Genomic DNA, 18140 nt, shown 5'->3' with positions numbered 1-18140 from the left:
GCAGGCAGCCAGAGTGTCAGTGTTACATGTAGGGAACAAGAAAAAAAAGTAAACAAACTTGTGCTCTAGCCCTACATGTCAAGGGCAGACAGAGTGCTATTAGCGGTGGTACTGAAAAGTAAAGACCGCACCAGCATCTACTGTAGAAGGACTGAAGTGACATTTGCAGGTACATTTACATGTTGGTTGATGTGCTGTGGCTGAGCAGCAAATTAGCTCTCTAGCCTGCTAACCAACGTTAGTGGTGCACTTTTCACCAGTGAATGTTTGTTTGGTTGCTCATTCAACAAGCTACGGTGTAGGACAAGATGTGTGTCCATGTTTGTAAGTTAGATAGGAAGAAGACTTTAGCAGGAAAGCAAATGTGGGTTATTGTTCAGAATCTATGGCTGAACTAAATGTCTGGACTTCACCACACTTGCAGACTTGCGGACTTGCACGTTCCCACGAAGTCTGTGATTGCTGAGAGCTGTCCAATCCCACAATTTATCCAATCCACAAGGGGCCTCAAGTAGACTTCCTGCAGACTTCCAGAGAGTCAGTTTCATCAGACTTCACTGATTTAATTACCTACAACTCACTGCAATAGGGCAGTAGTAACATTGCAGTTTTTCCAATTGCTGACAAAAAAACCCAAAAAACAGAACAAACTCATTATGTAAAACTGTGTTAAAATGTTACTTGAATCATGTAGGCCAGAAATAATATTCAACCACATCATGATACAAGAATATGTAGAAATATAGGCTATAGAGGTAATCAAAATGCATTTTGTTATTGTAGTCTACCCTATAAAAGCTGTAGTGTAATGCCAAATATATAGGCTAAGAAAAATGGCTGAAAAACAACAAAAGAAAGTCTTCCAATGTAAGTAATACCCAATTTATTTAGCCTTAGTCTGGTCCTTATTCACCTACATTTCTGTATTTGAATATGTGTCGTCCATATGTTGAATAGAAATGTATGAATATCATTTTGTTCACTCACAAAAAAGCCTATAAATGGGATTCATATCTTGTTATCTGCAGGGACAGATGAGCAGACACTAAAATTCATCAACCTGTGCAAGGAATATGACCACCTTTTCGCAGGTATGAGGCATTCTTCAGCTGAGGGCTTTATGTGAGTATGGTAATAATGGATTATGCTAAAACGACTTAGTGGCACATGTTTCATTATGCATATCACATGAAAATTAAAGAGCAATTTCTGTAGAATTACATCTTGTTTTATTTTGGAAGACAGTGGCTTCTTCCCAGAAAAAATCTCAATGAAATGAAGCTAAATGGTCTTGTGTCAAGTGAGCAAGCCAAAAAGGAGATACAGAGTAAAACAACAGATATCCTGTTCAATGAATGCTAGGTCACTCAGGCCCTTTCACACTTAAAGTTCAATTGGGGTGATTGCTGAATGTCACTGGTGTTAAAAAGGTGTTTCATTAGTAGTCTCTCAAAGGGGTTGCTCATAATTTGTTCTCACCTTCATTTTTTCAATGCTTTGTTTTAACAGGATCTTGTTCTTCCAAAAACTGGCATGGGAATAGAGGTTGGAGAAGCAATAGCTGTCAGCTGGAAATTCTTTCCTGAAATGCACAGAGCCATGGGAAACAAACAAAGCACATAAACCTCATAGGCAGTGTGAGGGGATATACCTCACACTGTGAGGAAAGTCCTTCTGATCAAGGACACTGCAGTCCAGACCCCTCCACAGCTTAACACTCCACCAGAGCTCCACCAGAACCACTGGTATCACCATCTGCTGCCACATCATCCAACCATGCCTCATCCAGCCAAGTGTCCCTTAAAAATAGGAGACAGAGTGAAACACTGGATTTTCTTAGGGAATACACAGACCAACAAATGCAATGGCAAAGGGAGCTGGAGGACCGGGAAGAGAGGAGAGAACAGAAAAGACAAGAGCAACTAGACAAATGAATCTCCTTATTTGGCAAAATTCTTGAAAAAAATAATTGACTCAGTTTTGTGTTTTCGTATGCCATGTAGTTTAGTTCGTTTTCAATACAGAGTTGTCCTTGGATCTTAATTTTGATCACCATTGTTTATCACCATTGTTGCTTCACTTCACAAAAAAGGACAACCTCAATTATCTTGCTGAAACATGAACAATATAAACATAAACAATTAAAAATACCATGGCATGAAAACAAAGCTTGTTCCTTTTGATTTACCTCACATTACACAATGAAAGGGGTAAAACAAAGAAATAAAATTCACAGAAAAAACTGATCACACAGTTTACAAGGCTGCATAATTGTGGTCTCTCAGCATGATTGGCAGCTGAACTGGTGCTGAAACTTGAGCAGGCAGTCTTTCGCTGATGTGCACACCGCGTATTTCTCTGAAGTCCAGATGCTCTTGTGGTTCTGGAGGACCAGGGTCTTCTGACAGAATGTCCTCCTTGATGATATCTCCTACCATGACACATATATTGTGCAGGAAGGCACAAGCAAGGACAACCTAAGAGCAAAAACCTGTTTCCACCTCCAGAGCTTTAAACAAGGTTGTCCTCCACCTTGCCTTCATCTCTCCAAAGGCCTGCTCATTCACAGAACGAGCCAGAGAATGGTGTCTGTTGAACCGTTCTTGTTTTCTATCCCTTAGTGGCTGCCTGAAAGGGGTTATGATTGTAATGGGATTTTCAAGGCATGGATAGCCTCCATCACCTAACAGAAAATAGCCAGGTGGAGGATAAATGGCATCAACATAAATGTGTGTTTTAGAATGCACGTGTTATGTACTGAACTGGGATCAGACAAAAATGTTCAAAAACACTCCTGATGCGCTGCATATTGCTTGCATTTGAAATGAGTAATATTGTTTGTAGTTGAAATAATCCATGTAGTTGGATTTTGGTGGCTTGATTCTAATGTGGCACCCATCTATGGCTCCCACAGCTTCACTAAAGGCATCATTTTGTGCCAGTTTTGAAAAACCCTGACTAACTTCAGCAATGGTATTGAGTTTTGGGAAAAAGATAACCTTGTGTTTGTTTTGTCTGTTGCAATTCTGTGAATGATAACATGTGAAGTGGATTTTTGAACGGCAAATACTTGAACTATGACCTAATATGATACTCCATACTCCAAACCAGTACAGTAAAATCAGAAGCTGTAAGTGGTATCTCCAGCCATGATCTCAGTGCCGGTGGAGAGTGGTGAGTAACATGTTGAAGGCTGCTCTGGAGATTCAGGAAGTTGGTTCCCTTTCAACACTAGTGTGTTTGTGTTCAGGTCAGTGTAAGGGGCCTTGTCTGCAACAAGAGAGAAGTAATACCAAAATGACTAGATGATATGAAGTTTTAAAATAGCTGTAATACTACTACTTCTAATAATAATAATAATCAACATCATCACCATCTGTAAGACCTCAACAACTGTTACACAACACAAAAGTAATCATAGTAAATTTTCACAACCACCTCCAAACTCACCTGTCTTCCTTGGAGAGCAACCGCCTGAATGATTGAGTCTGATAAAAACAACCCTCATCCTCTGGTATTATGTAAGGAATACAACGATTACATAGGCAGTGAAGTGCTGCAGTGATCACCGTGTACATAGTTGTCACTCAAACGTTTCCACAGTAATGAGTGAAACAGACTTGAGGCCTGTCTATCAGTGGCTTTTATAGCCTTGCAGTTTCACACCTTCACAGACTTGATGTGATGACGGTGAAAACGTCACAGTACGTACAACTGAAGTCAGCAAGGGTGCAGTCTGCAAATCCGGAGGGTGGACATTTGTATTCAGCCTGTGACTCTTCTGTTGTGTAGCAGGATGCTATCAGGCTCAGTGCGACTGTCTGTTCTGCCTATGATACAACGCTGACATTACCACTTTATACAAATATTTATGCCAAGCCGTATGAAAACAAGTTATCCATTTACATAGACAGAGAATAAATTGTATTCCACTGAACTGATATAAAAATAGGGATAACATCAAGAAATCAAAAAAATATACACTTCTTTCTTTTTGTTTCAGATTTTTTTCTCAAAGGAGAACACAGAACAAGTGATGGAGCAGATATGTTCTGTACCAAGTTTGGACACACTCTCCCATTCACTTTAATGAGAAAGTGTGTCCAAACTTTTGACTGGTACTGTATGCTGGAGCACAAAAAACACAATTCAATTTAATTTGGACTTTAGACTCAAAACTCACCTAATCTGCTTCAGGACTTTATGGGTGTGGTTTTAATCAGATTTGATTGACAGTGGTCTGGCAACATAAACAAACAGCTCCACAACTGTTGTCACATTTTGATTCAAGTATTAAACACTAATTATTGACTACTCATGCATGTCACATTTGTTTTTTTTTTTTTTTTTCCATCTGCTCACTTCAAATCAGTAAGACAAACACAAACAGACATGGACATATCTCATGTGAAATAACCAAAACTGTTCCAACTCAGGCACCAAATTGTGTGTTCATGTAGGACACCATCACTGATAGTAAGAAGCTGATTGAGAAAATATGTTTTCAGGGACTTTTAAAGCAAAACAAAATAAATTGGGCATTGCAAATTGGGCCTATAACTTTTCGACCATTTTGAACTTCTCTGCCATCTTGAATCTGAAGAAGTTCTGTAATGGGATTCAGACAGAGAAACTCGGATGAAAGCTCATTGGTAATTCCTGTAGGATTGGTAAAACCAATCCATCCTGTACAGACTGGGTTTCTCCTTAAAATATGTTTTTATTCATTTTTGCCAGAGGGAGGATAGTTCCATTTAGTAATGTTACAAAAAATAGACTTGCAGTTGTTACATTTTTCCTCACTATGTGTTCCACAAGTGATTTAAAGTAATTCATTTACAAGTGTTACATAGAGTCGACATAATTAGATATGAGTGTTCTCCTTATATTATGGACACTGTAAAAGAGAAACAAACCCAAGGAGGAGTTACAGACTTTGACTTGATATTCCATAGAGTGATACATTGATCTGTTTGCTAATATATTCGACTTCAGTGGGGGGTAGCGAGCCAGGTGATATCTCAGTCTCTTTCAAGCACTTGAAATTCCAAATTACATTTCTCACTTCCTCCTGTGAAGAGGTGTTAAAGGTAGAGAGAAGACCGAGGTGTCTGTTATGCCTGGAGTGAAGATGTGTGTGCAGCATTTATGGAAATTAGAGTTATTAATAAAACTTCTCAAAGATAATTAAGGATGATTCTGTGTTGGGTGATGGTTTGTATATAAAATACAGTGCTGATATTGTGAAGTGATGATAAGAAGGAGGAAGGGCCTTTGACTGGTCTTTTCAAATCATGGCAGTGCACCATATATATGCAGATCAGGTGTAATCACAACTCCTACAGGAAGTGATTCTGAGTCTGAAAAATGTGAAACCACTTAGTAAGTGGATTAGAGGGCTGGAGGGTCAGTTCTCAATTTTGTAGTTGTTTCAAAACATTAATTAAACATCACTGCTCATGAGAACAAAAGAGTGTAATACCACACAGTCTGTTGGTGAAGGGCAAGATGAGGTACTTAAAAAGTGAAGCACAACTTATTAGTGATGGGGTAAAAGCATAACAGGAAGGCTCTTGCTGCTGCAGGGAGCAGACTTCATTTACTGGGGTCTTAGTCTGACCTTCTGCCAAGAAACTCATGTTTTGTAAGCAACACAAATATTTTTTCTGGTTCTTTCAGAATTCAGGTAGAAGTATAGGGTGCATTATCTGTATTGTACGCAGTATTTTAACTGTCAAACATACACAGACATCCACCAGAAAATAAACCCAGCATTTGGATATGTTTGTAATTTATTTGGATGCTTTTGGGTTAGAGGTTTAATACAGGTTATATGAACGTCCTACTTATTTTCATGAACACTTACCATTTAGAGTCAGCTGAAGATATTTTAGGATTGCACACGTAAACACACCAAACTTTTCAATTCAAAATTCACATTTCCATATTCAGGGATAAGTAGTAAACACAGATTGTTTATATCGATTTATTTATTCCTAACAAGTTTCATATGTGCAAATAAAAAGCAATTCTGTACAGTATTTATGACAGCAGTCTCGTCTTAACATAACACAGGCGTGCTTATCTGTCTGTGTACTTGCATGTGTGCAGGTGGGGTTAAAGGTACACAGAATGTCAACTCTAATCATAATAATTTATCTGTTGCGGCAAAACAGACAATTTCAGCACCTTAATGTTTAATTCATTACCTAAACTGTTGATGGGAGATATGATAGACGTGTCTGCACTTGACAGTGTTATCAAAACTTCGAAAACTTATCTTGTGTGCGATGCTTGTAATAAGCTCAGCGAGAAGGAGAGAGAGACTTGAGAGAAGCTGCATCATTATTCCACAAGTTGAGTGGCTGAGGAGATGTGCATCGTGAAGTGGAGCTCTGTTGGATGAGATTTTATGATAAAAGGACAAAGGGGAAGTTTTGTAAAGACTGCCTAACATTTGTACTTTTTAGGATTGGGAAAATTTCTCTGTGAATCTGCTAAATCTTCTGAAACAAAAAAGTATCAAAGTTTCCAAATCGTTATCACTCAATATGAACGTCAGATACAGGCACAGAGCAAAGTGTCGTCTCTGCAAAATTACACAAAAGCGTGTGCATGTCTGTGTGTGAATGTGCATGAGTGTGCAAAGCAGAAAAAAAAAACCTAATCCAACACTTCGCCTGGTATGGGTGTAAGAACTGATTTACCTCTGTGGTAAGTGGCATATATTAACATTTCCTGTATATGAGGTGTCACTTATGAACGATGATTGCTCGCTACATGTAGTTTGAGACTAGAAATGAAGTGCTGTGACTAATTTCTTAGCAAAAAATCATATTAGCATTAACGCAAAGACATGAGATTAGCATCTATCTTCTCATCTCTCTCAGAAGAGAAAGAGAATAAGCAGAAATATTGTGATTTTTGCTAAAATCACAACACCATTTCATGCTTCCCTAAAAACAATGGCAGATTTTAAGATTCTTTTTTCCTCATCATGCTGCAGTGTTTACTGCCAGTGTTTCTACCATTCATACAGTAAAATCAACTTTGGATTAGTTGCTTTGAGAATGATATTCTTTAATCATCGCCCCCATTATTGATTATACAACTAAAATAAACTTGACTTTGACTTTAGATGTATTACAGTAACTTCCTGATCCATAAAAATGTGAACAAATTAATATAAAATGTTCGTTGTCTCTCCAAATGTTCCCCGCTGTCTGAGAAACTTCTTGTAATTCATTCCAGTATCTTGACAAATTGCTTCAAAAAAATCCAATAAAAGGGTTGATGTGGTGTTCCATGCTGGTTTCTATAATTGAGGCCTGCATAAAAGCAAACATATTATTTCTTTGGGATTAACTATGCAAATTTGACAAGCGCTTATACTTGTAACTTTGGAATAAATCAAAAGTGAAATGAAAAGACCAATTGCATATTCAGCGATGCCAAGAAAGTTAAAAGCAAAGGTATGACATAGGGAGGTGGGGGGGTGGGGTGGGCTAAATTGTAATAGCTACGTTTGTCCTCGCTTTCAAATCAGAGTTGCTGTAAAAGATGCGGCGAATGCCAGCGCAGCATTTGATACAACATTTTAATCAACACAGCTTGAAAAGGCTTCGTCTTAACAGAATAAAACCTATATCTTATTCAGGCAAACCCCCTCTAGCTTCACTGCCTATCTTTGTCTGCCGTAGAGAACAGCCGGATAAGTTCTGTCTGTGACACAAGATGTCTGGCAGGAAAATTTAATTACTTTTCCTTATTAGATGTACAATTTTATTCAGCAACATTTTGTAAAGAGTAGCCCTTTTGGAAAAGCTTCTTTCTCCCCAAAGCTGTCTCTCTCTCTCTGTCTTGCTCTGTCTCTTTCTTTTCTCTCTTATCACACATAGGTCTCTTGCACACAGGACTGTGAATCTTCTGAAATCTGCCAGTGTTTTCCTCTTTTTCCTCTTCTCCTTCCGTCCTAGCCCCGGGCACAAGCTCTGTCATGGATTTAAAGTCACATCTTTCTCCTGGTGTTTTAATTGTTAAGCCTTGTGGTTCTCATTCTCGTCCACATCCATTAATAGGCTCTCGCTCATTTTATAGCCAACTCTCTTTCTCAGCTCTCTGGTTCATGTCGATGCCGGTGACAACTCCTCAATACTAACCTAAAAACACATCGGTCATCTCAGACATGAGTCCAAAACTTTGTGGAGTTGAACACCATGGATGGAGGAGGGGGGGTTGAATCAGCATGCCAGTTCCAAACTTTTCCACTTCCTCTCTACTTCTTTTCTCCACCACCTCGAAACCTTCTGTCTCATCCACAGGTCGCTTTGGTACACCTGTCCACGCGCCGTGGTAAGTGGCTGAGACCCGCTCTTCCTGCCATGCTGATCTTCAGTGCTGACCTTCAGGCTGACAGGAAGGATGACAGGACGGAGATGTTTGGGGCTGACCCCTGACCGGTGCGTGGCTCAGGAACGGCAGGGCACTCACTGCCACCAGAGCCAATTAACGTCCAGGCATGCGGCTGCACACCACAGACCACAACCTTCCACAGGGTGAGCTGCTGCCCCTAATCTCTTAATACCACAGCTGTACCTGCAAGGTGACCGAGTACCACCACAACACGAAATGCACTTAATGTACACTCACTATAGGGAAGGTGAGAGCTTGTTCTGCAGTCACAGTGAGTGCTGCGAAGGCACTTACCAGTATGTGAATATGGAGAAAGATGAGATTGTGGTAGTGGTGATTAATCCACTTACTGTACAAACAGTATGCAGCACTTGGAAGGACGCCACCATATTTGCAAACCTAAACTCTCACTCAGTTTTGAAATGACGGAAATGTCTGGGGTTGAAATGATCTTAAGTTACAAGAGAAAGTGCTGGAAAACTTTTCAGAACAATAAATCTGCAAGAGTACTTGGCACTGTCAGGTTCTCTCGACATTGACATTTTGATGCAAGTGGCTCTGTCACAGAATAAATCTGACTCATAAAACCAGAATGGCTCATATATTTACAGGCTTTTGTCACAGATCACTGGCCATCGACGGCAAACACAATAAAATGAATCTGTCAGAATCTTTCTCATTTCCCTCTAAATCATTCTGTTTTTCATGCATCTGCCTGAATGATAACTGCAGCAGATGTGTCAGTATGAGGTAGCTTCTCCACTCCAGTGGTCTGCTATAGAGGAAAATGGATAACTATTATCAAGAGAAAATTCAGGTAGTAACTATGCAAACACACCATATGCATCCCATCTTGATTTGAGCTAAAGAATTCACTTGGAGGATACACTGAAAGGTCTATTTGTATTTTGTATTTTCACACACTCTCATTGGAGATACAAACCACCTAAAGGAGTAATATTTGCTTTGTAAACTTATTACAGAGACAGAAACAGAAACAGATGGAGGTTGAAGGCTTTTTGCACTCAGAAGAATAAACTGAAATCGATACACAATTCAAGTTCAGCCCCTAAGACGACTTGAAAAGCAATTTCTATTTCTGATATCACAAAAGGAAAATATCAAATGTCCTATATGATGCATATGTCTTTATTTTGGTACTTTCAGATTGTCCTTGTAAAATCAAGTGAAAACATGTCAAATCAGCTGCAGCACTGTACAGGAAAATAGGATTTCCCAGGATGTCTTTTGTGAAACAGCTTTTACATACAACATTATGCATTTAATTTTAGTATTGTTAGCATCACTGACCTAAAAGCACAGTTTAGTACTTTTCTGATTTGCTGTGTTTTATGATGGTAATTATCAGTCAATATTAAATATTCAGTCTGAATCTCCTGGTGGCTTATTATGCCCTCTCTCTGTGATTTATTCTGAGAACATATTTGTTTACAAATTCTCAGGATACCAAACACAAGAAATAAAAGGAACATTAGAAAGACATTTGGATATAAATTAGTACCTTTCCCCAAGCCTTGCCTCAGAATTGATTTTAATTACCTAATGGATTTCAGAAAAAGACAAGGGGAAGCGTTAAGGTCATCTCTAATGTTTCGAGAGTTAGAAATCATTATAAAGGTAATAACAATCATGTTTTTTGGAGTACTTATTTGCATTTTTGTAAGACTATAGCCAACAGTATTTGCTTTAGCAAAAGAGAGATTTTCTTTTGTTAGTCTGAATGATTTTGTCTTGCTAGAATTAACACTTTTTTTTTTTTTGGTGCTTTGCTCCCCAGTAATAAGCGAACGCACCCCCAACAACTGTACATTCAAACGAGGATGAATAATATATTCATCAGCCCATTAGAGGCTCCCGACAATGCATTAATAGAAGCTGATAAACCCCTCCTAATTCCATTTTTTTCATGGCTGATAAAATCATGCCACTTGCTCATGGTAATTAATTACTGATATCTGGCAGATTGTAAGTGATGTCTATGCCAAGGAGTTAAGTGTCTAGTTTCTGTCATCTCATCTGCCCATTGGCTCCTTCCCGTGTTTTAAATTTAAAACCCAACTGTGAGGAAAAGCATCGAGTTGTTGGGATTTAAGTGTACAGTTGTGAAAAAGGAGATGCTTGAGGACAGAAAGGTTTATAGGATATGGCTCTAGTTACGATACTGCACTTTGCTTTTTTAAAAATTATATTTCATTTACAACATTCAGACATAATAATATCAGACTAAAAAGAGAATGAATTGTTCTTCGGGTTGTGTCATAAATCATTAGCCAAATCACCTCCCTTTTTCACATGGTGTAAGCCCCATCCAAGAGTAAAAGTCTCCTCCAGTGGAGATAGAAGACTGCTATGCATACTAATGAATGATGCACATACAAAGATTTATTTGCAGCTCAAATTCAATTTGTGCTTGTTGCATTTTCACTGTAAGTTTTTACTGCATTTAATAACTCTCTGAGGTCAGTTAAAGAAAAACTTTGACATTTTGTGAATTATGCTTTTTTGCTTTCTTGTTGAGAGTTACAGAATATGAGAAGATTGACACTACTCGCACATTTATATGCTAAATATGAAGCTACGGTTAGTTTAGCTTAGCAGAAACAAAAATCAAAGTGTGAAAATGTGCTTAGACTATACTGGCCAAAAAAATGTCTGGCACATAACCCCCCGTGAACACAACTTGTTGTTTTTACACTTTAGGTAACCTTTGGACAGAGCCAGGCTGGTTGATTCCCCATTTTTCCAGTCTTGATGCTAAGATAAGCTAACTGGCTGCTGGCTGTGGAAAAAAAAGTCAAACTATTCATTTTACAGACCTTAAAGACTTATTAAGAAGAAAGAAATTGAATGAGAGCATTTCCCAAAATGTCAAACTACTCCTTTATTTAGCCTCTACAGTTGCCTATAACAACTGTTCCTTAATTTTTTATGTCTGTGACTAATTCTTCCAGTACTGCCAGATGGATCCTGCAACTTACACTAACAAAGCATGTATACTCTGTAACAAATGTTCATTTTAGATATGCCAAGGGAGTCATTTTGTGGAAACTAAATTATGAGCCCAAATTAATATTGACTTGATTTGCATGCAGATCTTACAACCCAATATTCTTGTTTCATTAGGTAGATGTAAAAACCCAAGGTTATCATTCTCCCTCCAAGACATACCTATAGAGAATTGCTGTTTCCTGATTTGGAAAATTGAAAAGGTAAGTTTAGTTTTCACTCGAGGCCACATCATGTCAGGATATTTGGGAAAAGTGATTATGGTAACAATTAGGGGTATGAATACTAATAAAAGGTAGCTGCACAGGGATGCATGTCGGTATTGGTATGCTGTCATTTTCTGGTTCATTGTCTAGGTTTTCAAAGAGCCAGGGGCCCAGCCGTTAACATGCTGACATCTTGGGCCAATATGCGCAAAGTAAAACCCCTGATCGCCTGCATGTGATGAGTTTGGGGCCTTAGGGTTGATAGTTTGAGACTTTGGGGCTGAGCTTGATGTTTCTGAAACATGAGTCAGTGAACTAGAGGTCTCATGAAACCATGGTTTTGTTAGTGGCTGCTAGTTGCTTGTGCTGAGAGATGTGGCTGCACTATTGTCATGCTAACAGGCTGGGGAACTCTGAAGGAGTGTGTTCCAGGTTTTGAGGTGCTAGGTATAATTTGTGAGTGCAGCTGGCAGGGCAAAGAGATGAGTTTGATTTTCATCCTTTCCCTCCATAGGCCACAGAGCGTGAGGATTAGTCTGAGTTAATGGCAAGACACAAAGCAACAGACGGTAAGGGAGGCTAGTCACATAACACAAAGGAAAGCCCAAACTCAAGAAAGCAGCATGTCTCACACAACTTCTTTAGAAAAGTTATAGATCTATACAATCTGCTGCATGGGTTTATGCCACGGTTTTGGTGATCGATTTCAAGATGTTGAGAGCTATAGTTACCTAATGTCTGGTGAAAATCTGTGGAGTCGTGAGTAAAGTTTCCCTGTTTGCAGAATGAAACACCCATGAGATTTTTAGCTGGAAGTCCAGTGCAATATAACTGTTCACTGGGTGTTTCTGTGCTGTGTCATTTGGACAGGAGGAGGGTGGTTAACTCAAGGGCAAGCTGGTGTACATGCACATGTGTTGAGAGATGAGTTGTTGTTGAAATCAGCTAAATATTCAGCCATGATAGAGTTGGAGAGAGGAGTGCTGAGAGGAGTTTGTTGTGTTGGAGTACAGAAAGCGTAGCTTAGTGTTATCTAAATGATTTTCAAAGTCATGGTTGAATATTTTGGATTTTAACAACCACTCTCTTGAGATTTAGAACGAGACTTCACCTTGAGCGAGACTTGGTTAGACAGAATAACAAACAGACTGGATCAAGCGAAAAGTAAAGAAAAACATTTTATTTCTCTGTATGGTCCACTCCATAATGTTGTCAGACAATTATAATAACAAACTGAGCCTGTCAGTGGCAAACACAAGAACTTTTAGTGGATGTACATTGATGGGGTGCTATTGCCCCGAAGGATTACACTGCAGCCTGTTTAGCAGCTGCCGGCTGAAGCACTCTCGCTCAATACTGGACCAATTGGACTGGTCCAGGTCAAAAAATACCACTTAAGTTAAAATCCACCTACCAGCAAAATTCTCAGTAATTAACATGTTTTGACTCATTTAAAGTTTCAGCTGGTTGCCTAGTAACTTCACGGTGATGACGAAATTTCAGGAACTGCCTCCAGCCAAGAAACAGTCCAGCACATTACTCCACTTCAGCTTTTTGGCTGCTGGCCGTAGCTTCATATTTAGCCTACACATATAAGGGTGGTATCAATCTTCTCATGCAAGAAAGCACATATTTCCCAAAATGTCAAACTATTCTCTAAAAACAACAAAAACTAACCAAAACAAATCCGCACACTGATTTAAGTGCAGGACTGCCATTCAGAAAGTGTATCTATTTAAGGTCAAAACACAGTGAAATACAGCTGAGTGTGAGGAGTACAAAACCTGAACCCTGCAGCAAAAGGAGCAAAGTAATATAGTCTAATGACTCATCTTTTATGCCTCTGCCCCAGATGAAGACACATTTACCTTTGGAGAAGGCCTAAACGAACTGTCAACCCCACTTGTCTGTTGCCGGCTATTTCACATGACGGTTGAACTGTAATGATATGAGCAGTAATCTCCTGGGAGTCATTAGATCTGATAATTACAGTGGCCCAATAACAGCCATAGATTATGAAGCCATTTTACACAACCAAGCGTTGATGATAATGCCACCATACACCCTGCCAAACAATTTAACATGTATGTTTATCAATGCCAAAAATGACATAAAATAGCTTCCATTTCCACATCAATCACCAAATCTTAATTTCATTTAATATTTATGAGAATATACAGTGTGAAGTAATTTTCTACTAACTATTGTCCATTAAGAACGGAGAACATTTTCTCCCCACACCATGTTTAGGACTTGTCTTGCAGAGATTCATATTAGATTTTTTTTACAGTCTGCATATCTGTTGAAGTATGTCAGTGTTTATATGCACAACATGTCTAGATTTGTAGAAGAAATTGAAAGCATAGAAAATCATATCAAAGGTTAGGGCAACTGTACAACAGCACAGTTTGTTTGAGAGATTTCGAACAATATTTCTGTTCTTTATCAAATGATAATCCCTGCAGTCTCACACTGATCTGTTTGTATCAAGGGCAAACAGTATGACTTCCTGCTCAGGGACAAAGCACACAGCATGCTTCTTAATGGCGGCCTATAGAGTCTCTCAGCATGTACCTGTCCATCCATGTCTTACACACAGCTTGGTGGCCGGATGCCACCTTCAGAGAAAGGCTGATACAGTGCTTGCTGTTGTTCCTTTTTCTGCCTTCAATTCTTTTCATGCCGGTTAGACATACAGTTAGAGACACAGAAAGAGAAAGACTGAGAAAGAAAGAGCTGGAACTAAAAACTTGATAGAGTAAATTGTCAAAAATAAGTCAGAAATCCTTCATCCGTTTGCCTAAATCTTTGGAAAGTGCTGAACGGGCTGAACAAATAGCTGTGATATATAATCATTAATAAAGATGTCATTGTCCTTAGAGATCTGTGGATGTGGCCCATTATTTTAACAATTTCCTTACAGATGAGATCCCCTAAATATATCATATCTGCATGTCACAGCTCTCAACAAAGATAATGCTATACATGAAACAGTTTCTTGGTACATAAAGTATTAGTATCTTGGTTTCTTTTTGGATAAACAAATGTATTTTTATACACTGCATCAGTTCTAGTACACTGATGCAGCAGATGAGCCATATGAGTTAAAATATGGAAAGATATGGATTATTTTACATATTACAAACTGTATCAAACATGTGTCTGTCCTGTTTTAGAATACATGTTATGAATTTGGGGTTATAAAAGAAAAAAGTCAGAAAGGGCAATTAGATTATATTTGGGAGTTCAAAAATATGCACCTATTTTGGCAGTTACTAGAGATATATGTCAGGGCTCCTATGAGATTAGATGGAAGGCCAACATGGTGAAAAGACAAAATACCTCACTCGTCCATGCCCTGTATCAGTGGTTCTCAAATGGGGGTACACGTACACCTAGGAGTACGTTGGAGTATTGCAGGAGGTACGTGAGATTTTTTTAAAATGTTAATTTAAAAAATATCAGTCATGCATAATTCCTTAAATAATTATACTATAATAAGTTCAATCCAATATTCCTATTTTCAATTCAATGGTTTCCCAAAGCAACAAATGCAATCATGTTCACAGTGACGTTTGTTCATTGTGAAGGGAAACCAGTTTCGATTTTGAATGACAGACGAAAATCAAGTAAGTGGATTTGTGGTTGAAATGTAGCAGCAATACAGCTGAAAACAAAGAGAAAGAAATGAAAAAGAAGGCATAAACAGAGCCAATAATATATCATCAGTATCAGGAAGAATGTGTTTTAATGGGATTTACCTCAATGAACTGCAACCCTCCCAAGGCATTGTGCTTATTTTGCAGGGAGAAATTAGCCAACAGTTCCATGAGGCCAGTGCACCTCCAATGACATCTCAGTACAAAACATCTATGTCATGTCAGTAAGCCATCAGAGGTTTTTAAGAGAAAACTTTCTGACTTCAGATCATCCCAAGAAACGATGCAAAAGTCTCCACAACATCAGCCAAAGCACTCAAGGCTTCTTATGTGGTGTCTTTGCTCGTAGCTAGAGCCAAAAATCCATTCACCATAGCTGAAGACCTATTACTTCCAGCTGCTGTTGTATTGGCCAAGACTATGATAGACAAAACTGCAGCAGATAAATTAAAAACTGTGCCTTTGTCAAATGACAATGTTTGCTGCAGAATACATATGATGGGAACAGACATCATTGGTTTAAGTTGTGCGAAAACTTGGCGAATCATTTTCACTCCAGCTTGATGAATTGACTGATGTCAGTGGAAAGGTACAGCTTATTGCTTTCGTGAGAAATATTTGTGAACATATACATTTCTGCAGGAGTTTGGAGGGGAAAACCAGAGAGGAAATTTTTAATGTTGTTAATATGTTCCTCTGTGAAAACGGTCTGAACTGGAAATCCTACACCCGTTTCTGTACAGATGCAGCCCCGTCAATGACAGGCTGCGTGAAAGGGCTCATGGTGCGAATTCAAAATGAAAACCCTGAAGTGCAGTGGACTCACTGTGTCGTACACAGGGAAACACTGTCTGCTGTCCAAGAAAATTAGTAATGTGTTACTTGTCATCCTGCCACTCCACTTGACAGACTTATTATTCATGATATGTCGACATATCATGAACATTGCTCAAATGTATTTGCTGTGTTTTATCAGTGTTACATGTGTACTTAAGTTATACTCATGTTTATTCTAAGACAGTTTGATGTATGGTGCTTAAGTATGAAGTGGATTGTGCACTCAAAATTGAGACAAATATAATTCCATATTTGACCTGCAAGATTATTACATTTGTCTTGTGTTCACACTAGTAGGCTAGAACCATCATCTGTTTTTGTGTTTTCTGGGTTTTGGTATTCTGTTTGCTCTGTGTTTCCCTTTTGTGTTCTTGAGCTGCTTTTCCCTCCACACCTGCCCTGCATCAGCCTCGTTAGCCCTGCTCTGTTCCCAGTGTTTTCCCCAGCCAATCAGCTCCTTTCCTGTTCTCCCGTTTCATCACCTCATTCACCGCACCTGAACTTCTCTGCCCATCTCTCCAACTGCACCTTATCCCCTCATCAGTTTAGTTTGTATTTAAGTCCTGTTGCTCTGTTCAGTCCTTGTTGGATCATTTGTTCTGTTTTGTTCGTTTTTTTTTATTGTTCAGTTTTGCTTTGCCTGCACGGCTCCTGAATAAAGAGTTATTCTTCAGTTCCTGCTGCTCCTGCATTCTGCGTTTGTGTCCACCAGCTCCACTCTTCATGATAATCAAAATAATAAACTTCATTAAGTCAAAGCAATTTAATGCGTGACTGTTTCACCACCTTTATGAAAACATGGGAGCTGAACACACACAACGGTTATTACACACAGAAGTGCGCTGGCTCTCTTGAGGGAGAATACTGAACAGGCTGTTAGAATTAGGATCTTAAGTGCACACCTTTCTATCAGAGCGCAGATCTCCCTATGCCACCTTGTTTGAGGACACAGACTGGCTTGCAAAACTATGCTATCTGACAGATATATTCAATGAACTGAATATGTGTATTTTAGGGCAAGGACACCTGCATTCTGAACCTGTATGACAAGGTGGGTGGTTTCCTGAAGAAAGCAGAGCTGTGGAAAAGGGCATGTGCAGAGGGGGATTTCACCTGCTTTCCTCGGGTGGATGCTTTCGTCACCAGTGAGAATGTTGAGAGAGCTCCAGTGAAGTCAGTCATAGCGGGACATTTGGCCAACTTGATTGATTGGTTTTAATTCTTACTTCTCTTACATGGAGGAGAAATCTGCACAGCTGGATTGGATGAGAAACCCACTTCTCTTGTATGAAGCAAACAGAAGAAAGCTATCAGTCATCAGGAAAAACTCTTGGATGTGTCATCTGACCGTGGCCTACAGATGAGGTTTGACACATCCACTCTCACACAGTTTTGGGTGTGTGTGTGTGTGTGTGTGTGGAAGGAACACCCTGAGCTGGGAAAGAAAGCTTTGGAGAAGCTATTACCCTTCGGATCCACATATTTGTGTGAGGCCTCCTTTCCTGCAATGACTCTGATCAAAACAACGCGAAGAAACAGACAGTGCCTGGAAAAGAGTTTGATCATTGCAGTTGCCTCCCTGCTACCAAGAATGACAAAGAATCTCAGTGAAGTACGAGCCCATGTTTCTCATTAAATTGTCAGTGTAACTTATCAAAAAGACACAGTTCAATGCAACTACAATGCCATCGAATGAAACCATGGTGTTATTGCATGATGACAAAAAATTGGTTCATGGTGAATTAAGTGATGGATTCCAAACATTTGAAATCTTTGAAATTTTCAGTTACAAGATTGTTGTTTAATAAATCAAACACCGATGGCCCTGTATTGTACCTCTTTTTATAGGCATTTTTCTCCTACCAAAAATGTTTTGTGCTGGTCAGGGGGTAATTGGCTGAAAAAATATTTCAAAGGTGGTACATTATTGAAAAAAGTTTGAGAGCCACTGCCCTATTTTATATTATTATATTTATAATATGTGCCATTATATAATGGC

The 18140-nt window shown here is 39.0% G+C and overlaps 1 long non-coding RNA gene across 1 annotated transcript; it reads left to right on the top strand.

Moving 5' to 3' along the window:
- Positions 1-1020: 1020 nt before the first annotated feature.
- On the top strand, positions 1021-2150 carry LOC137185363 (uncharacterized). The gene is made up of 2 exons (XR_010928843.1): positions 1021-1091; positions 1510-2150. It is a non-coding gene; the product is annotated as an uncharacterized lncRNA (long non-coding RNA).
- Positions 2151-18140: the final 15990 nt, after the last annotated feature.

The sequence above is a fragment of the Thunnus thynnus genome, chromosome 6 (assembly GCF_963924715.1).
Source record: "Thunnus thynnus chromosome 6, fThuThy2.1, whole genome shotgun sequence".
Taxonomy (NCBI): domain Eukaryota; kingdom Metazoa; phylum Chordata; class Actinopteri; order Scombriformes; family Scombridae; genus Thunnus; species Thunnus thynnus.
The sequence above is the reverse complement of the archived record's forward strand: the minus strand, read 5'-3'. Positions and strand labels throughout refer to the sequence as shown.